Source organism: Apteryx mantelli, chromosome 23 (assembly GCF_036417845.1).
Source record: "Apteryx mantelli isolate bAptMan1 chromosome 23, bAptMan1.hap1, whole genome shotgun sequence".
Lineage (NCBI taxonomy): Eukaryota > Metazoa > Chordata > Aves > Apterygiformes > Apterygidae > Apteryx > Apteryx mantelli.
In genome coordinates, this window is record NC_090000.1 from 7,506,809 (window position 1) to 7,530,642 (window position 23,834).

The 23,834-nt window shown below is 39.9% G+C and overlaps 1 protein-coding gene across 1 annotated transcript in view; it reads left to right on the top strand.

Moving 5' to 3' along the window:
• ARHGAP32 (Rho GTPase activating protein 32) overlaps window positions 1-23,834 on the top strand; it is a 272,203-nt gene that overhangs the window by 128,423 nt on the left and 119,946 nt on the right. The gene's annotated exons all lie outside the window — the stretch shown is intronic.

Genomic DNA, 23,834 nt, shown 5'->3' on the forward strand with positions numbered 1-23,834 from the left:
AACATGAATAAAAGAAACAGTAAAGAAAAATTCAGGATTCATTTCTACTATTATTCACATGTAGTGGCTCTAAGTAGGTCCATTCTACTGAGCACTGTATGTACGTGTAGGCATTTGCAGACACACACACAAAAAGACATAGCAAGTTAGACAAAATAATGGATTTAAGAGGACACCAGTGCAAAGAACTCAGTTCTTACTGAAGCCTCTGGAAGATGGGCTGCTGGCTTGAACAGGAGCAGTCCTCATATTTCTGAAGCAAAATATGTTTTTTTATTTTCAGTTTCTGTGAACAGGAATAGTGTGACTAATCTACATCCCTATGTTCTGTCTTCTGGTAATTTTTTGAATTGGCACCAATAATCTTTAAGTCATTTCAGAGAGAGGTTTTGTGTTGGAGAAGGTGTTGAACAGGTATCTGTATACACGTAGATGTTTCTGCATTGTGCGGTCCTCTGATTTTTCTGTTCTTCCATCCTTCAGAGATAATAGAGGCATGCAGTGCACTAGCAGACCTCCAGCATCATGTGCATGCTGCAGAGAGATTATAACTTTTGCATGTTATTAGTGCTTAAAACATTCTGAGGACAAGTCATTGAATTCTTTTGTGGGCTAAGCAATTCTTGACATGTTTTAAGGATGGCAGGTATAGTTATACAGTTGACGTGCTGAGATTTTTGTGTTCATGAGAGGCAGAAAGTAATTACAGAAGTAAAACCAAGTAATATATTCTTTACAGATTGTCTTCGTGCTGTTCTGCTAACAAACCCCAAACCTGTTCTGTTGGGAAGTCTTTAGAAGCAGGAGCTGGTGCAGTCTAGCTCTCATTTTTGTCGTGTCGTTGCTGGCAGCTACAGCTTTCCATGCTCCTGGTCGCTAGTTCTCTGTGCTGCCCCCTCTGGCCCAAGCAGAACAGCAACTGCTGTAACCGGGGGATGACCTGGCTGGAAAACACCTGGGGAAGGATAGCACGGGAAGGAAGAGCAACGTTGGTTGTTCAGCCCCATCAGGTGCCTGAGCTGTTTTGTCTCACAGCGTATGTGCTGTGAAGCAGGGAGGAGAGTGGTGGACAAGAGCAGCGTGGGAGGCACTGTGACAAAATGTGCTGGGTGTTTGCGTTGGGAGGGGAAGGTCACTTCCCTGCCTAGACCACTGCTGCCTCTGAAGAAACACGCACGGAACCACAGCCTTGCTGCGCCAAGTACACACTTCGCTGATCGTGTACCTAAAGCAAAGCATGTGCTTAAACAAGGTGAATCAGGCCCTAAATACCAGCTCCATGCCTCTTATTCCTTCCTTTTTCTAAGCAAGATTTCTGATAGATTCCTACTGTGTAATGACTTTGTAATGTGGATAGAAATATCTTAAGAACGGAGCTTTGGTCCCTAAATCTGAAAGGCTAGGGCATTACAGTATTTCCTTAGTGAGAGAAGACCAATATTAATGGCAAAACAAATGAAAGCTATTACTACAACAGCAGTATTAGCTTACAGACTGAAAAATAGGTCCATATAGGGCTTATACATTTTAATCAAGTGGCATTCATTGGTGGCTCCTTTGTGATAACAAAGTAAAGTAGACTAGAGAATAGCAGTAGGCTGAAATGACTTTACATGTAAATGACAGCTTGGCACCTAATAGCGAATTACTGATTTGCATCTGAGGGGGTAGTGGGTGTAAACTCCTTTCAAAATCTATTCACTGTTAAAAATTTGCCTAGTAGAAATGCAGTATTATCTGCCTGTGTCAGTAATTGTGTAATGCTGTCTATTAACAGCCTGGCCAACTTTCAGATTGTTTTGTAACGTTTATGTCACTTATAATATGGTCTCATAGTGCAGTGGGTATTAATATCCTGGCATTTCACCTTATGGTGAAATTTTATAAAAAAGGGTTTGTTCTCTTCTTATCCTAGCACCGTGCTAACAAAACTAGGTGCATTTTGGCATGCTTTTCTCTTCCAGAAATGGTCTGGTATGCTTTCAACAGCTATGTACTTTTACCTTATCTGTGTGTGGCCAGCAAGACAAATGTTGCATGGGTAGGAAATTATTGGTTTACCAGGCAAAAGCTATATAAATGTCAAACATAGTTGACGTCAGTGCTGCAGTAAGAGGATGCTCATTACAGATCTCAATAGTGCCAGAAATTCACTGGTATTTTGCAGAAATACATTACATTTACTATTGCATTTATTTTTCAAGTGTACTTCATTAAATTTTTAATTTTACAATGAAAGGCCAGGTTCTGTGTGATACATTTATTTTAGTCTAACATTGGGTAAATGTTTTCAAGTTTTGGTTAGCAGGAACAGAACTGTGGTTCAGCCTCCCTGTGGCCCGTGTCTCCCGGACTAGATTGTCTTAGCTGGATTACTCAGCATCGGTTAGGTAGGTTCTGCCGGCTTCCTTCTCTCCTTAGCTCTGCTGCCTTTTCACAGTTCTTGGCAAATGTCTATCTCTGATGCCTCTGCTGGCTCTAAACTGTCAAAATTCAATTTATTAATACAAAGCAAACATTACTTTATTGCTATACAGGGCTTCTTAATGTTCAGTTAAGCACCCAGCAGGGAGTCAGAAGTCCTTGGTGTCTCTCTCAGGTCTTCTGTTAACATTTAACACATTTAGGCAAAAGAACTCACCATATGTTTAGCTGCAGAAGTCCCTAAATCATACCAGTATAACTTCAGAGAGCGTGTTTAGCATCAGTTTCAAAGGCAGCTTGCTGAATTTAAGCATGATTTCAAGGTGTGCTAGCTGCAAAAGCTTAATTCCTAGGAGCTCGGCATGTTCCTGCACTGCATTGCAGTAACTAACACCAGAAGACTTGGTGTGTGCGCACCAAGCAATGCAGCATCTTCCAAACACTGGCTGTCACTGCATGAGCGTGGTGCTCAGCCAAGCCTAATTTGATTGCAGGTTCCAGGCTCTGTGATTTAGCAATGTTCAAGTTAACTCATTCACAGGTAACTGGATTATCAGTACAGCAGTTGTATCTCATAGTCTCACTGCCTTTTAGGACGTTTTAAGGCTTGTTTATGTATATATACATTGAACTATTTTAACAAAACCTCCATATCACTAAGTTATACAAAGGGGAATGATTCCTCACTTAAATTGGGAAAATGTGATGCTACTTATGTTAGTGCACTGTGACATTAATAAACGAGAAATAGTGATTAAGTATATTGTAAGTATCTTCTTGCTAGAAATAAAGATTCTGTTCTTCCCTTGAAAAAAATTAAGAAATTTTCTTCAGTTGAGTGGGTTTTAGTAATGGAATATGAACATCTGACCAGCTCAGTGGTTTCTGGATCATATTGTTTGCTCCCTCAAAAAACCCACCAGTAGAGAAGAAAACGTGCTGTAATGCATATTCATATTGCTTCATTCGTCTTGTATTTGACACCAATTTCTCCCTTCAAACAGCAGGGTCTTTGTGCATGCGTTTGTGTTTATGTAGCAGCATTCTAAAAATAAAATCCAAGAAAAGAATATATGTCAGAACAGGACTGGATTACTGTGCATGGGAGATCCTCTCCTCCTTATCTGTTAAGCCCTGGCATTGCAAGTGGTAGGAGCGTGTTATCAGTGGTTGAGGAAGTATTTGAACCAGAATTACTTCTGCCTGCAGAGGCATCCTCTGCCAGGAATTCCTGGTATGAGCTCAGCAGTATTGTTTGCTGTCTGAATGGCTTTGGCAAGCTGCAACTTTCCAGCAAGGATGACGGGCTGCGGTTCAATGGTGGCTGAGGTTTGAGTCTGTAATAGTATTTTCCTGTTGTGTCTTAAGAGTTAGAAGCATTGTAAAGAGAAGTTCAGTTCTTGTGCCTTTTGTGAGCAAAGCCTGTTGAGAAAATCTTTTGGGGGGTCATTGTCTTTTGGTTTGCTTTTTTGGTTTTATTTAATAACGCTCCCAGGAAGGGATGGAGAGGGGAATGTGCTTTCGAAGGTCTCTGTTAATTAAAATTAATAAAATTTGTTACTGTAATAGTCTGCAAAGGAAACAAAAATGGTGAAGCCTGACCAGATGTCCTCCTCTGGATTTAACAGGAGTAGTTTAAGATGTTTCTGCCACAGCTACAAGCAGTCCTCTACATAGATCTGCTAGAAGCAACAGGAATGAGGGAGTGCTCTCTGGTCTGTGTGAAGTCAAACAGTTCAGCTCAAGTCTACTTCCATCAGCGATTTTAAACCAAGCCTGCTCACTGCCTTTAGTGTAGGAGGAATTGCTCAACTCTCAAGTCTTCTGTGGGCATGACAATCTTCAGCAGCTTGGCAGTCACTAGCAGCTGCAGGATGTAATGTCTGTGGTTATTCCATCCATTTGCAGTGTGATTGAAGAGAAAGAAATCTTTATTTAAAAAAGTACCAAACTACAGCCCCCTGACTCATTCCCTTTTGAAAGAGGGAAATGCATAGTAAAAATCACAAAAACTGGCCTCAATTTGGCCGTGTATTGGTGCCATGGAAGACATGGCTTTGTCTTTAAAAACGTCTGAGTGGTCGCAACATGCATACCCATAGAGCATGTGAAATGGTGCTCTGTTTTAGCCTGTCTTCCGTCTCCAGATGGTGTTACCTTCCCCCCAAAATGACTGTTTGTCTTGCTCTGACATGGTGTGTTCCCCTTCTCCAGACCAAGGCCCCCCCCGCCTGCCCTCTCTTTTTCCAGATGGTTTCTTTCCTATTGCCTTTTAAAGTAGTAGGGGATGATGTTGCAAGGGCTGCTTTAAGGACGTGGGTATATAAAAACAACTATGTTCATAATGTATGTGGAAACTGCTTCTACTAACTTAATAATTCCAGCCACAACTCCCTGAAAATTGGCTCAGTCTCTTGCCAAGATCAACAGATTTTTAAACTTTGGAGTTTCTAGGCCAAGCTTCTCAATGCCAAAAAAATTAGGAAAATATTCAAGTAAGTTCACCTCAGTTGTTGGATTCTTATATTTCCCAATCTTGCTTCTAGCTTGCCACTAACTCCTCTGAAGAATTCTTCCCTGGAACAAGATCACACCTGTGAAATTCCAGTTTGCTTGGTTTTCTTCCAGCGAAACAGGGAGAAATCCATCATGGGTTTTATAGCAGAAGGATAACTTTAAGTGCGGAAGAGTTGATGTCTCTCCATGCTACATCACTATTGACTACTAGCACATTTACGATTTATTTTACAATTGTTGCTTGCTGTAGGCGATGCTAACAGTCCTATTAGTGATCCATTTTTAATGGGCAAGATTCACCTAAGGTATCTGTCACTTTGTGAAGCCCCCTCAAAAAATGGGAAAACACAGTTTTCCAGCAGGTCCCTCCACTGTCCCTATGTACATCGTTTTGCTGAATGAGCGAGTGATCCTCTGAAGAAAGAGGAGTTATTGCTTATGTGAGGTGGAGGTGTCGTGGTGGGAGGCGCTTGCTGGTTGGGGAGGGCTGTCCCTCCTGCCCTCTGCCTCTCCGAGGGGTCTACACACTCGTGTCTGTGGAGGTGTAATACCGAAACGTATGTGAACGACCGGCTTCAGGCTAGTTTGGGTGTTTGCTAAAGTCCTCCTGTGTCTAGCTGCTAAACCATTCTTGAAGCATATTGTATCCTTTGCTTCTCCTTCTTGCCCTTGACTGACAGTTACTGGAATCACTAATATATAAATCTGTTTATTTCTTTTATAAATTAAAAGTTAATTTGCCCACCATTACTAAACTAGGTGGTTACTGAATTGCCTCTCATGGAGGAGAGTTTTTTTCTGATTGTATTTATTCAGATTTGTTTTCTGATTCCATATATGCCCTTTAATTTAAGCTGATCATTTCTGTGTATAAATGGAAAAGTAGAATATAATCCACAAATACTTGTTAAAAGCAAATGAAAATTTTTTGCCTGTTGATTCAGTTGAACAGGTATTTTGGGGTCTTGTTTCTGCAAGAGGCTGCAGGTAACTGGCTAAATTTGGCATCTGGGCCTAACTTGGAAGAAGCATGTGCAGGTGCTCCCAAAAACCAAGAGACATTTATATGCCCTTTGCATTCGGTTCCAAATATCAGTGCACTGGGAAGTGTCTGTACACCCGTTTAATATGGTCTGGGCACTTGCACATCCTGCTTGCTGGATATGGCAAACCTTTATCGACAGATACTTCCTGGAAAACATATGTTGAGTCTTTTTAAGTGTGTGAGACTTCTCACCTCCATATTCTCCCTTTGCCTTCAGATATTTTAATAAGTTTATGTAGAATAACTCATGAATGAAACCCAGTGCAGTTTTTCTGTATCTGGGACAAAATGGCAAATCTTGGATGTTCTGTTTACTGAAGGATTTTGAGTGTTCCCACTTTATATGTGTTTCTTCTTTTGCATATAAGATTAAGACCACTGTGTGCAAATTTGGATGAACGTTTTTTCAGATTTCAATATCCTAAGATAGGTTTGGTTTTTGTTTTTTGGGTTTTTTTGCTTATGTGCTGCATACTGGCAGGCCAAAATTATTCCAGGGAAATCAGTGCATACTTGGCTCTTCTTTGCAAGTGAAGACTTCTGGCACTCGGATTTGAAAAGTTGACCTCCTGCAGAAATCCAGATTATTTTTTCCGCCTGCATTTAACACTGCAGATACAGCAAGCATGTTTGTACAGGTTAAGTCTTTATTGGTGCATAGTGGCTATTTGATGACACAAGTAAATCTTAAAAGTGACTATAATAAGCCCCACTGTTAACTTTGGCATTGACCTCCTGCTGATTGCCACTATCATAAATCATCTTTAGCAGTATGTCACAGAAATGTATAAAAATTGTTTTAATTAGTAACTGGAACAGAGTTGTGTTGGAAAATTTTTCTTCCCTGAGGTTTAATGACCTGAAAAAACAGAAAGATGTATTATGTGTATAATTAAAATATATTAAAATTTTAAAAAGAATCCATGTGCTCCAGAAAAATAATCCCTATTTCACTAGTGTTTCATAGCTGGAGAGAGGATTAAAACTCTTAGGCTTTTATATATAGTAAGTCATACTGTTAACAAGAATGATGTTATAATACAACATAACATGTCACTCGTAGATCTGCGTGTATGCCAAGCTGGTGTGGTTTTAATAACCAGCAAACTTCATGTTGATGTGATTCCGGAGATTTATAGAGGCGGGGGGTGTTTTTGTTCTCTGGTGGAGGTTTGACATGGCAGTGGATGTATTAGCTGTTAAACCAAACGTCGGCTGGAGCATTTACATCTTGTGTTTACTACACCTGCCTACAAAAGGGTAGTTTGTTTAGTTTGTGTTCCTGTGCCAGAATTTGGGGGTTTGATGACAGACTTGGCACCTCAGAGGTAGCAAGTTAGGCTACAGGTTTCTGATGTGTTTGTTCATTTGCTGAACTTTTCAACGGGGGTGTGTGTGTGTGTGTGTGTGTGTGTGTGTGTACACACCTTTGTGCTGTAGTATAAGCGTTTTCATTCGGTTCCAGTTAAGAAGCCTGGGCAGGATATAACCTGATCTTGCAACATCTCTATACCTGCGTTTCTTTATTTTGCGATTACTTGCTGGTTAAGGTCTGTCTGTGTGAATCAGAGTTGCCGGATACGGTCTGTCTCCCAGAACCTTGGGGAGTTTATTTGCTAGTGATGGTTGTGCGATCTGGTTTCCAGGTGGTTTTCAGTCTTCGAAAATCAACACTCCTTTCCCATCTGCTTCACTCAGTCATGTAATCTCACTCAAGGGCATGTGGTGTGGTAGACTGAAGATTGTTCTCTCATTATAAAATCAGGGAAGAACTGTCACTGAGTCCTCAGGAAAGAGCTTGTCACTGCACTCGCTTTGATAACGTGTAAGGCAAGGATATGCAGAAGAAAGCACTTGAACTAATGGTATTTAGATACTACATGTGAAAACGTTTGTTGCACGGTGGCAAGATTCCTTGTGCAGTCTGTTTAGCTGCATGTGTGTCGGTGAGGATGTTTCTAGATCTGTTAATCTGAGACCCAAGTTTTGCTGTGTTTTAACTTGCAACAGAGCCATACCTGTGCAGAAGTTTTCCTGTAAACCCAAACTTTCCCCAGGGTTGGGGTTCAGGCACATTTTTAGTTTTAAAAGGGTAGGCATATACACATGCACATATCCTCACCCACACGTACTATTATAACGTCCAGAAGGCATTTAAACAAGTTTGTAGACTTTGGTTTTGTTATTTTTATCCCTTGCTGTGGCATGTGTGGGTAAACATGGAGGGCTTCTGTTTCCGTGTCCTGCCGGCAAGGCTCTGACCTTCAGGTGTCTCGGGTGTTCATATGAAGAAGCCGTTTGATCTCCATTGTGGATTCCAAAGATATCAATTACTTATTTCCTCTGACTTCTCACTTTTGGCTATTGTGCCAACAGATCCTTCAAATTCAAGTTGCTGTTTTCCTGATAAAGGCAGTATAAAATTGAATACTTCCATTACACATCATCTTGAAGAAGTTTGGTGGGTATTTGATAAAATATGTAAAGGAAGAAGCATGTGATGCTCTCGCTGCCTCTTGAAGACTCCTTCTCCTAAAGTAGGGGTTTTTTTAGCTCCATTGAAATTAACAGAACAGAGTTTGATTCTAGCAAGCAGTTTTTCTTCTCTCCACCCCTCTACTGCATGAATGAAAGAAACATTAATAAAAACTGAATTACTTGCTATGGTACATATTTTCAATGTGCAAGACCTCCCCTGTCACCACCCTAAATTTCTTCTTTCAGAGGTTTTATTCCCAAGAAATAACTTACAAAAAGCTTGTTTAGGTCTGCAGTCTGTAGTAACCTGTATTTGATCAGATTGTGCTATCAAACTGATATCTATACTGTTCTCGAAATATGTATGTTTAAAGCCTCATCAAATGTTTTTCTGAATGATCAGGGCTTTGGTTTGTGAGTTGTGGTCAGAGCTGACATCTCTTAACTAAACCATGAGCCTCTGGCACCAATCACACTGAGAATTACATCAGTAATAACTTAGAGGGAAGACTCTTTGTAAGCACCAGTAAACCCAGTATTATAGCAAGGTGGAAATAAAAATATATAGTGTCATGTACTTTATGTATGTTTAGAATCCATGAACCTGCCTTTAAATTAAGTATGTTCTATTGGAAGAATGATGAAGCATATAAATACAGTTATAAAACAAACTGCCTATGAGAAAATCTCACTTTTTGGGCAGGTGTTATTGTATGGTCCTGGTAATTTATGTTTAGATACTAAGAAAAATTCTCCTTAATATTCAGTGCAGCTGTATAAATGCTCTTTATGGTTCTTGAGTGTCACCTTTATTTACTCCAAATATGACATGTCTAAACAGTCAGGCTTTAAAATGACTGATTATGGACGAAGTTCCCATTTTTCATCCTGAAGTAGTTAAGAAAAAAACAAACTGAGTTATGTTATTTTTACAATGTAAGTTCAGGATTTTATTTTGAAATGCTGGTAAACTAAATAATAATTCTTTATGTGCCAAGTCTTGCAATAATTACAGATGTAGCCTGGAGTGAGCAGGGAACCCTCTGGGAGCTAGAGCCTTGAGGTAAAAAGGATTTACATGAAAGAAAGTGAGTCATCGTATCGGGACATGGGTGCGGTGTTGCCAAGGGGAGGGAGACTGGGGACTATTTAGGCATAGTGAGGGTGTGAGGCTCGAGAGGAATCGGAGCCTGATGCAGTCTCTCCTGCCATGTACTTTGTCTTGTGGCTGGCTCAAGGTTTGATTTAACGTCAGGTTTTTCCATTTGTTTAAAGACTGAATAAAAACTAGATTTGGTTTGGAAACTCTTCCTTGAGAAATGAGCTTTTATGCTAGTGCATGCATTTTGAATTATTAATGAATTTTAGCAGTAACATTAGAGCTGTGATGTGCACTTTGAATATAGACAAGCTGTATTGGTTTTTATTTCCCCTGGTACATGGTCTCTGCATTTCTTCAAACTCTTTTAAGCCTCTCTTTATTTCTCACTTTCTAGCTACTTTAAGCTAAGGAGAATTTAAACTTAAGTGGAAGATCTTCTTTTCAGAGCCTGTTGGTGCTGTTGGCACCAAAGCGTGGTGTTGGTGTGGGTGAATCAGAGGACACAATGAAGCTCTTGTCTTTCACTGAGCTGGGAAGATGCTGCTTCTGCCTCTCCTGTCTAAAGGGATTTGTAGGCTGGTAATAAATACCGAAACACAATTCCTGGATGGGAGGTGGGAAGTGGGCATGCAAATTCAGTAGCTTAGAGCTCTCCAAGGGATGCATTAATTACTGAAGATGTTTATCACCTTGATTGAAAATACACAGAAGATGAAATATATGCCAAGTATCTGCACTGTAAGAAATGACTTCAGTGCCAAACCATCAAGGAGGAAGGCATCTTTTCTTAAAGGTTTTAAGATTATCTGCAAAGCTGAAAAGCAGTTTATGTCCTAGAGTGGAGATTGTGAGCATGGCTTTTTATTTCTCTCTTTTATTTATCTCTTTTATTCATCTATTTATTCTATTCTTCCTGTCATCATAGAACTGCAAGATTATCATTATTTGTATATCTGTATGTGTATTTGTGTTTTGGTTTGCTTGCCCTTGCATTTAGCTTTTCTTTTCAAAATTCACTTTTCGCTCACGTGTCATGGGAAGGGAGAGCTCTGAACACAGCCTCCTTGGGAGAGGAGAGCGCCTCTGCCCCAGAGGCACCCGCCGCCCCCCAGCACTAGCGAGCAGTCGACAGAGGGTCAGCTTTGCCATGGTTTCTCCTTCTGCTCTCTCCTGCCATGCAGCAGTTAAAGGATTGTGCCAGTTGTGACCAAGTCCGTCAAGCTTTCCAAAAAGAACAAGTAAGCATTAGGCTATTTTTAGCTTTTTTTTTTTTTTTAAGAAGGAAACTCTTTGCTCCATTGAAAAAAGCACCAGAATCTGCCTTAACCATATTCTGAAGCTGTTTTTCATGGATAATGTAATCAATGGAGTTGGGTCTTTTTTGTTTGTTTGAGGTTTAAAGACAAAATAGAAGATTCTACTCTGTATAAGATAGCTGTAGGAGAAGACGCAATTTGGTAACTTCTCATCATGTGTCCAAATGACATTTTTATTACCTTAAGGGGTTTTTATCTGCTTGATTTCTGCTTTTTTAGAACTGTCCATGGGAAGGTTACGTCAGACTTGCAGACTTCTCATGAGTAAATTAAGTAGAAACTTTTTAACAGGAGTAAGTATTAAATTAAAAAGCAGGTCTCGTACTGCTCCATTCTTTGATAACAAGAAAAAACTGCAACCCTTTCTTGCCTCTAAAATGGTGCTTTGTCCTTCATTGCCTGCTGTGCTGCTGGGAGCGCTCTATAAGAAGTAAGATATTTTTAAGATTAATTACCCATAATTACCATTCTATCCCAGAGAGGCCAAAAATAATAGTTGCTTCTAATTACAACTGTTTTTTTGAAGCCTGCTAATTAGGAGTTTACCTAATTACATCCAAAACTTTACCACCTTTGGCTGTGATCTTGTCAAAAGTCAAGTTAAGCTGTATTAGGGTTGGTCAGTATTTGAACTAGAAATTTCTTGTTTTGGCTCAAATCTCAGTAATTTCAATAAATTATTATCCTCTCTTTAACTCTTAAATAGTACTCCAGAGACATTGTGGCAGTGGACATGATAACCACGTAATTCAAAAGTGACTTTTGTCCTGGCATTCCCAATGTGGGACCCTTAAACACATGTGATTTTTGAGAAAAAACTGAGTATCCATCCTCTGACCATTGGTTCCTTTTAAGGTCTTAGACTCTCAAAATCACTCTCTGCCTCTGACGGTTTTGCCCCGTTTCTCTACCAAGAAGCATTCCAGTCAGATGTCAAAGGCGTTTCTGTTCCTGGGCTTTGTTCCTATATGCATGAAGTTTCCTCTGCAGTTAAATCCATACCTGCATTGAGGTTCTTCTGAACCGCTGGAGCGTTCCAGAGAGCAGCCACGGTCGGCTATAGATCCAAGTTGTGTAACTAAATTTGTGCTTTCTTAGTTCCCTCTGCACTCTTACTTATTAAATGCTCTGCTTCACTTTCCCTCCAAAACATTTTTGCAAGGTTGGTTTTTAGGATTAGGTTATGGGATATTTTGATATATTTTGAGCCCCTTTGATTTGGATGTATTGTAAGATGTGGATGAAATAATTCCTATAAGCAGTGAAATCTGAATTATATTAAAAGACATGTTTGTACCTTTTCTTGATTCCCCCACCCCCAGTCTGTTGTATGGTAATTTTCTTAATCCATCTGTCATCTCTTTGGTTGCTCAGGAACAGGTGACATTTCAAGTGTATTCTGAACTGGTTTTAGCAGAAGTTTCACTGGTGCTCTTGAGAGTTTGGCTATAAACTTTGTATCCTTTAATTAAAAGAAAGCCTTCAGTGAGGACAGCTTATCTGGCAGATACTTCTATGATGTTGTAAATTAAAACCAACCCCCCCCCCCCAAAGTATTTTTTGTTTTGTTTTTTAGAGTCTGAATGTTGCTTCCTCTCTCAACTGGGGTTAGCTGTTATGCTTTACTTATTTATAAAGGTGAAGAACTTGGGTCATTCATAGACTCTTTTAAAAACAGTACAGAAGATGATGTTTCAAATTTTTATAATGATTTTAAGAAGAAGTAGAAGAGAGGGAAGACTTGGATATTTAACAACCGAATAGCCATGTACTGTTAAAATTTCTTATTGTATATCATATAGATCAATTTTTATATTACCTTTGAGATTAATTAAGATAGGGAAGATGTAATACGTTTTCTGTTGGGATTACATGCGCATGTCTTGCGAATCGCTAGGGGCAGATTAAGGATAAAACAGCCACTGTAACGTAAGCTGTAACTGCAACTGTAGCGTTGATACTAAATCTCATTGCTACCAGAACATGCCTTCGAATTAAAAAAGTCTGGACTAGAGCATAGATTTCAGGCCTTGTACTCTAAGGTGTCTGCTGTGTCTGCATACGCCAGCGTGCCCCAGGCAGCAGTTCATTCATATTAAACATGCTCAGTTCTGTGGTTGAAGACAGTCTGAGTTCCAGAAGGGACTGTAGCATTTTACATCTTGTGTGTGTGTGTTTTCTCTGCCTGAGATTTACACGCTAATCAAAATTAATCCTGGTTCAGTATTTCACCTCTCCCAGTTTTTCCGGATTTGTCCTTCTTAACTGAACTCTCCCATTTGTTCCCTCCAAGCAGTATGTTCTAGCATTATGATCAGAAATAATATACTTGTTTTTTATTATAAGAACTGCATATCACCCTCGTCCCCTGAGTTTTTAGGGCCACAGAAGGAAGGAAGTGCCACACTGCTGAAAAAGTGCTACCCTCAATGATTATGAAAATAGCTATGTAATGAATGCGTATATAAGCAGCCACACGCACTCGTCTTCTCCTATAGAAAATGAGTATGCATTTTTGCTGATGATGATCCCAGAGGTCCTAGTAAACATTTATGATCCCAGTGTTCTTGGAAACTGTGTGTATTTAGAGATAGTTGATCTTATCTTGGTCTAGATGATCTTTTGTGTTTCCCTGCAGACTTTTTTTTTTTAAACATTTGTAATAAGAGTAAATCCGTTCATGAAAGAGTTTGTAGATTATTTAGGATTAGGGCTCCTAAGGTTCCTGGACAGAAATGGTGCGTGTGTTGTACAGTGCATACTCCGTCACTGTGGAGCTTAAGAGAAGCAGCGTGTTCGTGTCTGTGCACTGTACAGTAAATCCAGCACTTTTGTGATGCGTCAAACTTTCTGTACACGGGTAGAACAACTGAACAGCGACCGTTCAGTAGTGCTGTCCAACACTTCGTATGAGCCTGGGATTCAGTGTGTTTCTTTGAAGAACGTTGCCTGCGTGTTATCCTTCCTTGGACTGCAGTCTGTCCAAAAATTTTTGATAGATTTATGAAGTCCTTGAAGATTGTCAGGAAAAAGGGTGCTTCTGTAGCGACTTAGACATATGGTAGTCAGAGTAAGGGTCTTTAAGACATGCAAGAATAGGATTCAGGAGAAATATGTAAGAGCATGGCAATGATATTTCTGATGTTTTGTCTTGCTTTATTTTCATTGCTGATTTTTTTTAATCACTGGATTTGGGTTTAAAGATCCATACAGCATGGTCCAAAGGCCCTGCGAGTTAGCAAAGACATTACAGTTCATTTCAGGTGGCTTTCTGTCAGGCCTGGAAGGGCTTAAGACAAATAAACAAAACAGGCTGTTTTCCATAAATAGATGGAGTGACCTTCCTAAGGCAGGAGGAAGGAGTGCAGGAGCCCAGCATATCAGGTTGTATACACCTGATACAAGCTGATTACATGAAATCTGCCTTTCTTTAATTAATCTGTTTATTGTTTGTCTGGTTACAATATTACTTGATTCCTCCCCCCTTGAGCAAAATCTTATATTAACTGTGGTCATTTAGACAAGTCGTTGCATCGGTGCTTTCTGTAGTTGAGTATTTATTCTACACAGAAGTGTTGGGGATGTGTCATTTTCTTTTGGAAACTAGTAAGTTATTAGTACAAAACTTAATTGAAATACTGGTGTAAGAAAGCAAAATAAGAATTTAAATTCTTCATTTGTGCACAATATGGAGTTGCTTTGGGGCCTGTCTTCTAGAGTTGTTCTGCTTTGAGATCCCTTGTAGAAAGTAGTGTTTTCTAGCTTGAGGGCAGCAATTTGTCGTTGTTACCACTGATCGCTTGTCCAGTGGCTTCAGGACTGCGCTATTGAGCATGTGATTCATTTCACCGGTCCAGAGAGGAACTGCGTCTTAGTCCTTGCTGGACAATAGTGTCCAACCAAGGTGTCCTCAGGGATGCTACTTCAGATTGGTTTATACCATTACTCTTTCCCTCATTATTGTGTTTTAAATACTGGTAACAGTTGAGTCATAAAGGCACGTTTCCGTTAAGTCTGCAGAAATTTTGACTGAGGCCTATAGGATTCTGCCTCTCCATGGAGAACAAGTGCAACATGTGAACAAGATCCGTACAAGCTTCCGGATAGTATGTTCCACAGCGGCAGCATTCTGCCAAAAGCTTTTTTCTCCTGAGAGCTGTGAGATGCTTAAACACAAAACTTAAGAGTCCAACTGTGCAATTCTAATGGGAAATACTCAGACAGAGTCTGCTGGATGTAGACCTCTTTCCAGCGTGACCTGTATGTTGTTTAAAAAAAAAAGAAAAACTCCTTCCCTGAACTGTCATCTGGGAAATCTAAAGGTTAAAATATTCTCTTCAGTTCTTTACTATTTAATCTTCTGCCTCTGGCATCATAGCAGAATTTTCAAGAGTGAAAACCAGAACAGGTTCAGAGCTGTCTGCGACCCCTTATGCAGTTTACCTGTACTTGTAACTCTTGAAATCCTTACTCTGTGGACAACCAATTAAGGTTTTGACACATGGATCAGAAAACCAACACATGGTTTACGAACTATTTCACAAAAAAAGAATCCTATTTATTAGCTTTTCCAGGATAATTTCTTTAATACTGTAAATTTAAGGTGTTTTGCTTTACTGTTTTTTGCTGCTCTTCACTGGGTAACATACAGGAGCTGCCTTCTTTTTATCTGCAAAAGCATTTTTCTTCCTCCTCTAGGATTTTGGAAATATGTATGATATACTGCTTTTGCCACGTGACATAAATAATCTGTGGCAGGCAAGTAATGGGGTAATTCCTGTGTGTACTTGTGTTCTGGAAAATAGTTTCATGATTTCCATTTGGCCTTTCTGTGTCTGAGTAATACATTTACATATAAGCAGTGGAAAAAGACAGTGTTAATGAAGTGCTTATGGTCTCTAGTGACAGAAAATGTCAGAGGTTAGGTTGCACGCTGCCTTGTGCTTCGTGATACAGCCTCTATTTATGTGATCACGTGCTGTTTTTCGAATGGTGTGGTATTGTGCGATTGCTCTCCTGCCTGCCTCATCCCTGAGGTGCCTTAGCATCGCTGGTGGCACCCTTGGGAACCTGGAAGAATGTTTCCCTTATTTTCCTGGCACCTTATTCTCTCCTGCAATCCTTTGCTCAAGCGGATAGTCCATTTGACCTCGATGTCTCACTGTAAGTAAGCCCTTACTAGGGTAAAGTAAGAGCTTCACTTTCCAGGCAAAATTTAGCAGGAGTCCTTCTTTAGCAACTTGGGACTGACAGGGCCCAAAGAAGCTCTTTTAAAAAAAAAGAAAAAAAATCCAAAAAACGCATGCACACACACACAAGCACACACACTTTATTTTTTGTTAGTCATGAAGTTGCAATTAATATTTAAGAGGATGCTTCTCAGTGCAATGTTACGAGTTTGATTTTCTAGGACTGACAGCTCCAGGCTTTCTAAAATGACATCTTCAAAAAATAGTATTAAACTCAATCATAAAATCAGATTAAAAATTTGGGGAGTTTAAAAATAAACCTTATTTTTAGTTGAGTTTTTCACATAATTGCTTAAGACTTAAGGCTTCAACATGATTGTCTTTATCTTTTTTCCAGCTCATTTATTGTAGAACTGAAAATTGGTGACAGTGGTGTCAACTATTCTGGTTTTAATGGCTGCATTGTACCAGCTTTGTGTTTGCTGCCTAGTGCCTTTCAGCAGAATTATTCAAACTATAACCTTATATATCAACCGTTATGCAATTTCAGAATGTGGGTAACAGAAACCTCAGATGAAACATCTAATTTTCAGTCTCTTTTTGGAGATTTTCCTCATTGATTTAGTTTAGATAAAACCAAAGCTCCCCACTCAGTTTAGGGCCTCAGGGTGTCCTGTCTGGAATAACAGTATCTACATATTGGTACCCATGTTTACGCCTGTTGAAGGTTTAACATCTCTTTTTTTGGCAGAAAAAAATGTTAATACTATGGTTAAAGATGTTAATCCTGTTTTCGCTATTTAAATCAGTAGTTACTTCAAGTTTATAACGGGATGTGGCAGAGAGGAGAAATTGGTCTTGTGTCTCTCCTTTGTCTTTCCAATGTCTGATACCTGCCACCCCAACTATTACGCAGTGTTATCATAATTGCTGTAAATATACTAATGGGCATGAATATAACCATATGGTTGTATTCTGAAAAACTTCTTTCATGAGTTGAGAATGATTTCTTCAAATAATACAACTCCTTTAAATGCCATTGAATATTTTTAGCATAAATACGCTCAGGCCTTCCTACACAAGGCCTAATTGTGTCATGTAGCTGTATAATTACAGCATAATGTAAAATCTCATATAAAAACATAATATACATGTAGGAGGGAGACTTTTAGAGTGCTTTGTCTTAATTGATTTATGCTCATCTGGCAACTAGTATAAATGTTTCTCTTGAATTTGGGCAGTATTTATTTTTCAGAGCAGGTAAGCATTTGTGGTGTACAGTTAAAAATCAGGGGAGCTGCAATAATTAGCGAAGAACGGTCGGGCTAAGGCAAGAATGCTTTGTTTGGTTTTTATAACTGATGCAAACATTTGGTTTCAGCAAAGAAATTCAAATACTTAATTTTTTATTAAAATAATAGTGTTTCACATTTTAGGTTTTGTTATTTCTGGAATACTGAACAAAATTGTGTTTGAGAACATTATGAACGGGATGGTAGGTTGCTACTCGGATCAAAGTTAAGGACTGCGCATGGTGCAATTGGACGAAGTGGGAGCCACTAGGTGTGGAACTTAGGGGAGGTCAGTAAAGTGTTATGGCCGGACCATATAGTCACTGCTGTGATACGCAGCAATTTTTAATCTCTTCCAAATGTTGGTTCCTCCAGCTGTTGAATGAAAAGAAGCTCATTAATATCCATTCACACTGTGCAAACAATTAAGTTGGCAAAAAATATTTTTTCTGTTTAAAAAACAAAACGACCCAAAGCTATTTTCTACTCAAGTCCTTCATAGCCTTTATGTATCAGACTAGTAAGGTGTAGTAGTTTACGTGCTTTATATGTACATATATGTCAAACCTCACGTATTGTCTTCAGGAGTATTTTGCCTGAATTGTTCTCTTGCACATGTAATTTAGGACGGGGCACTTTAAAGCCATCAAATCCATAGTAAGAAGCTTGGTCAGCATGAGTCTTTCTTATTATTATCCTCCTCTTGTGTTTACCCAGAATATGTTACAAATAGGGAACCCTACTTGGCACATGAAACTGAGTTTTATTATGGCTTTGTATTGGCCAGAGATTTCCTTGGTTGATGGATGGATCTGCTGTATCCAAAATCTACTGGCTGAGGAAGGTTGCATTTCATACAGAAACATTAGAACATGCAGTGATGAACATACAGTAATGGCCAAAGTAACTGGTTCAAAAGAGAAAGAGTTCCAGAACCTTTATCAAAAAGGTGTGCGGACATTTGTTTTCGAATGAGGGAAGAGCTGTGGGCGAAGGATACAAGAAGGTGGTGGAAAAAAAATAATAATAATTAGCTTTCCTGGAAGCCTGTTAAGGTTTTTAGAAGTCTCTCTAGTGAGTTCATTAGGTTTTAGGAAGTCATGAAAAAGCAGCAGGCTTGGGGGGAAGGAACGCAAGACTGGAAGGCCCCTGAAGTTTAGCTTTCTGCTACAGCCTCAGTGTTAATCATCCTGGGAGTCATTTCAGCACCTGCTGAAATGCAGCGGTACCACCATCGACACCCTCAGGTGTTCCTCTCGGCCTCTGCTGCTGCTCCAAAAGGATGGGGATCTTTTGCAGTTATGGCATCCAGTCTGCTAGCCACATGTGGCTGCCTTGGCGATCCAAGGCTGTTTAAACATAGGTCTCTTGTGACATTTTAGGTGCCTGAATCACTCTCCTTATCTAATCACCCCAGTTTTAACATTGGTGATGTTACTTGTGTGACTGACAAGGATGTTTAGTTACTAAAGGTAATTTACTTCAGAGAACTTGGTACTTTCTCTGTATAACCTGCCTTAGACCTTCTATGACTGTTCGGTACCTCTCAGGTGTGTTTGGAATTCTGCATGCTGATCCGAGCTGTACGTTGCATAAAGCCTGCAGATGCCCTGGGACACCCCCTTCTTCAAAGGAAAAGCTGTTGGTGGTGCTAGGAATTGTACAGGGCACAGTAGATACTTGCTGGTGAATCATGAGTCATTGGAAGACACGAGCTGGACCTCAAAAAATACCGGGTGGGTATGTGAGTAGCAGTAGACAAGAACTGTGTCCATGCATCTCTTTGTGCACTTGAAGAGCAGGAGAGAGACAATAAATAGGGGCGTTGTGATACTCCCTTGGAGTTCCATGTTAAAGCCAGATATTCTTAGTCTGGCTGAAGTTTCTATGCAGCATCTGGCTAACATGGGTAGTTTTTGCTTATTTTTCATAGCAAAACTACTTGTGTTGTTGTTTTTTAAGAAAATCAGTTAGTCTGTGTATCCTTCCTCTTCATTTTCCAACCTCACTACCTCCAGAATGGAGACGTTGAGGGAAAACACTTCCATCTAGTCTATTCCGTGCTTTAGCGCTCGCTCAAGTTTTTGTATAAAAATGAATGTGGTGATATAAAGCATATGGCAGTTGTACACTGTGCCTCTGAAACCAGCTGTGGGACATGGACTTTCATTTTCTTTGTTCAAAAAAAAATAAAGCGAGATGTGAAATTGTAAACGTTCTCTCTCATGCAGGCACACGTGCGCGTGCACGCGCAGAAACGCTCCGCTCAGCTGGAGTTTGCAAAGTAATCAGCTGAAGGCCCTTATTTGAAAGCACTGGGACCCTTACAGCTCTGTGCTGTGTCTGTGTTATATTAAAATGCATTCAGTGGTCAGTTTAGCTGTAGAACTAACCTGTATATAAAATTGGGGCATGTAATGCCAAATGCACTGGGTTTCACACAGCCTGATTTTCAAGATGTGTGGTTGTCGACGTTTCCCACTTCTGGGGTCACGGGAGGAAATCGAGGAAGCTTCCCCTCAGCTTTTATCGCTTCCTCCCGCCAGCTAAGGGGGGATTACTTTCCTTCATTTGCTGCTGCTCTTGTGTCAGCAAGCAAAGTTGGTATTCAGCCAAATAATAAATAATGCTTTTCCTGGGGAAGGAGTTCTCAGATGTGGTTGTAGTAACACTGATTTTTTTTTTTTCCCCTCACTTCTTTTCTGTCTTGAGCCTAGTCCTGCAAATTTTTGCTCAAAAAGATGTGGTTTGTACATGTGCAATGTGCAAAGCTTGTTTGCTTTCGCTTACAGTCTGTTTCTGAAGCCTTTAAAAGAAGGTTTTGATGGTGGGTGCTTATCTACTGAAATGCCAACATATTCCATTCATCCTTTTTCATAAGGCTTTTGAAGACCTTGCAGGCCAGGCTTGCAGTGGGAGTATACATTTGTGCAAATTGCATTGGCATTACTTATTTATAGTCTACCTTATAATTTGCAAAGGTAGGTTTTGTCATCACGCTAAGCTTTGTTCTCTTCATCCAAGGCTAGGAGGGGGCTGTATACCCGCAGGCGTTAACTTGGAAAATATGAATCCTTCTGTAATTGGTGGCAGAGAGGTATAACGGGGAATGTGGAGTGATGGCTCCCTCCATCTCAGTGGGTTGTGTCTGACTGTAAATAGAGGTAGAGTTGGGTCAGCCACGGGGTGGTTTAAGAGCAAAGCCCCCCGCTGCTTATGGTGAGGAGACTGGCGAATTTCTTGTTAGTCCAGTTTCTCTTCTTTTACACAGTATCCAGGACAGTGGAGCCTTCGGCTGTATATATACTCCATACTGTATATATAACTGTACTTTGTAACTCAGTGTTACCACAATATAATAATGATTGGTTTGAAGTCAGACTTCAGAACCGTATCAGGATAAAGTAAAATACTCTCCTGAGCTTACGGACTTACTGGACAGATGAGGCTGGGGGAAGGGCGGACAGCAGGCGGGGATTGTACACGACCTCCTGGTAGCATGGTTTTAGGGTTTCATGAATGCCAGTTTTGCTGCTTCTAACCACTCGTTGAGCAAGGGATGGTGCTTCGTAAATGGGGGGGGAGCTGGGAATGAATGCCAATAAAGTGCTTACGTGACAGCTAGGAGGTGCAGCTCCTAGTGAGACTGCAGACTGATTCAGGTCTTGCTCCTTCAAATACGGTACCACCAGACTGGTGCCCTCAAGGCTCTTCAGAGTACGTTGGGTTTTCCCTTGTGTGTATGCTATTTATTAATAAGTCTTCTCTACTGTTTTTGCTCCAAGGAGCTTGTTTGTTGTTATTGGTACGCCACAAATGCAAAATAAGAAAAGTTACTTAGCACAGCCCAGTGGTGAGAAACCATGGTTTAAACGCATCGGTTCTCTGAGTAAGAAAAAAGTGCTTAGAAACCCTGAGAGGGAGACAGGATCAATGACTAGATTAAGCAAATTTAACCTCTCATTGCCACAGTACTCTTCTATCAAAATGATTGCTTTGGGGGCTTTTTGTTGTTGTTCTTTCTCTTCCCTTGGAACTGCCCTCTGAAATTTCAGGTATATAAGGCATTTTTTCTAGTGACTTTGATTCTTAAATCTGTGTGAAAAAAGTTAATATTGATTTACTGGGGGAGAAAACAGAAAAGGCGAGTGAGCAAGAGACTAATAGCCTGGAATGACAGGACTGTATCAATTTTCACTTCTCTCAGAGGAATAATATGCTCATTTCCAGCAAATGGAAAAGTAGACTATGACTGAAACTGTCACTGACCTCCCACAGAATTTAATGGATTCTGGAGCTCAGAGAAGAAAAGGCAGTCATAACTAACTTGCTGCTTTTAACGCACTTTCCTTGAAAGTCAGCAGTTTTATGAAATGCCGTATGCAGGAAGATAAAAAGCATATACATCTTATATAGCTGTAAAAACTTTATATTCACTGGCTTGTTCTTCGACTATGGATGAATGCATTTCTCAATAAGCTTAAATGATAACATATTATAGGTTCTAGCTGGTTTATATCCTTAACATATGTTGCCAGCATATAAAATGAGCCTTTTAAAAATGATGGACGAAAACTGTGAAGCAAGCTCATTCTTGGCCCAGTCAAGTGGCTTTTCTGTGCAAGTAGTTTCTGAATGGGCTAAGTATAAAAATGGTCCCTTTTGTACGACAAAGGCAGCGTTGCATTTGCACACGTTGATTGGCAACAGCTAAAGTAAGTACCCCTTTTGGTCCAGTGGTAGACAGTGAAAGAAAGGACACTTTGTTTTGTGGTAAATCCACTTTTATTTTAAATAAATAAATAAATAAGCTAGCTCCTTTAATTTAAGTGTCTCTTTGTTTTTGCCTGAAACCACCAAGTGGCTGGTTCCTCTCACAGAGCTGTCTCCATTGTCTGACACTGTAAATATTCGCACAGTTGTGCTGAGCCTTCCTTTTGCAAAGGAATGGGACTACATGAGCAGGAAGGCAGTTTTGCTCAAAAAATGTTAGCTGTGTTTTCGTTAGGAACCAGAATCATTGCCTATTCCCTACCATAATTTGTAGTGCAATGCCATCTAGTGTGCAAAGGTATGAAGAAGTGTCAGTCTATCGGGCCTCTCGTGCTCTGGAAATTCGTGACAGCAATTGATTTTCTCCTTGCATCCAATTACAGACTACTCCAAGCTGTTGCATCTTTTGGTGGAGATGGTTGTAATGCAGATTTAGCATCGTGAACTTGAAATTTCCCAAAATCTCATCTTTACAATTTAGAGAAGGATTGTTTGGGATTTTGGGGGAGTGAGGATGGGCTGGAGAGTAGAAAGGGTCAGAAGAAACAGTGATAACTTGTCCAGCTGAAGTAAGTACTTTATGTAGCCGTGAGCTGATTTTGTATCATTTATACATTTCTTAAGTTAGTGTTGGATAACATTTGATGAAGAGGGTGATTTTGAATCCTACTGAGATTTTTGAAAAAAATGCTGAGATGCCTTTTTATAGAAATTGTGAGGAGATATGCCCAGTACATGGTCTTCCAGCAAGAAGGCCAGTGAGTATACTCAGTGACTGAGTATGTATTAATGCTAGCCTCGGATCCAAAATTCATTTCTGGGGTTTAGAGCATGTGCAGTGGTCAGTGGGTCTTTGTATCTTGTTTGCTGTTACTGCACTTTCATGAAGATAAGAGACCAACTCATGCAGTGCAATTGCAAATCCATGCTGGAGTTCAAGTCCCAAACTGTACCAAGTTGGAAGCCACTGGAATCTGATTTTGCTGTTCTTTGGACCTGTTGCTGAGTAGATGTGGAATAGAAGAAGCATTACTTCATCCCTCGTGCTGTCTGTCTTAGTTGGATCTTTTAACTTCTGCACATGGAAAGATACATTTTTGCTTGTCAGGAGAATAGAAGAGTTGTTACCTCTTTTGTTCGCAAAGTGCTTCACAGAAGTGATTTGCTCATAGACTCGCTTCCTTACCAACACCCTTTTTGGTACTGTGGTGTGATATCCAAAATGTTTAATTCTGAATATTGCCAGGGGGGTGTTTTGCACCAGGAGGTGCTGGTTCTTTTTAGATTCCAACAAGAAAGGCAGAAACACTCTCCAGAAAGACACCTGGTTTATTAACATTCCAGAGAAGGTCACAGGGGATTAAAAAATACGTGTCTCCCCAAGTAATGCATAAACCTCAGCATGGGAAAGGATGTCAGAGGGGATTAATTTCTGAATAATCCAATTTTGGTTTCTATTAATTGCAAAATCAGACACTAACAGGGTGTGAAATGGAAATAGAGAGGTAACAGCAGATGCCTTTATTTACATGTGTTAATCAACACAGACCCTACCAAAAAAAAAAAAAAATTTTACTGAATCCATTCATACTCTTTAAAATGCTTTGCATTGGCCTATGACCCTTGAAAAATGTGCTACTTTGCGGATAGGTGGAAGGTCAATAGCATTTAAAAAAAAAAAAAGTACCAAACATGCCA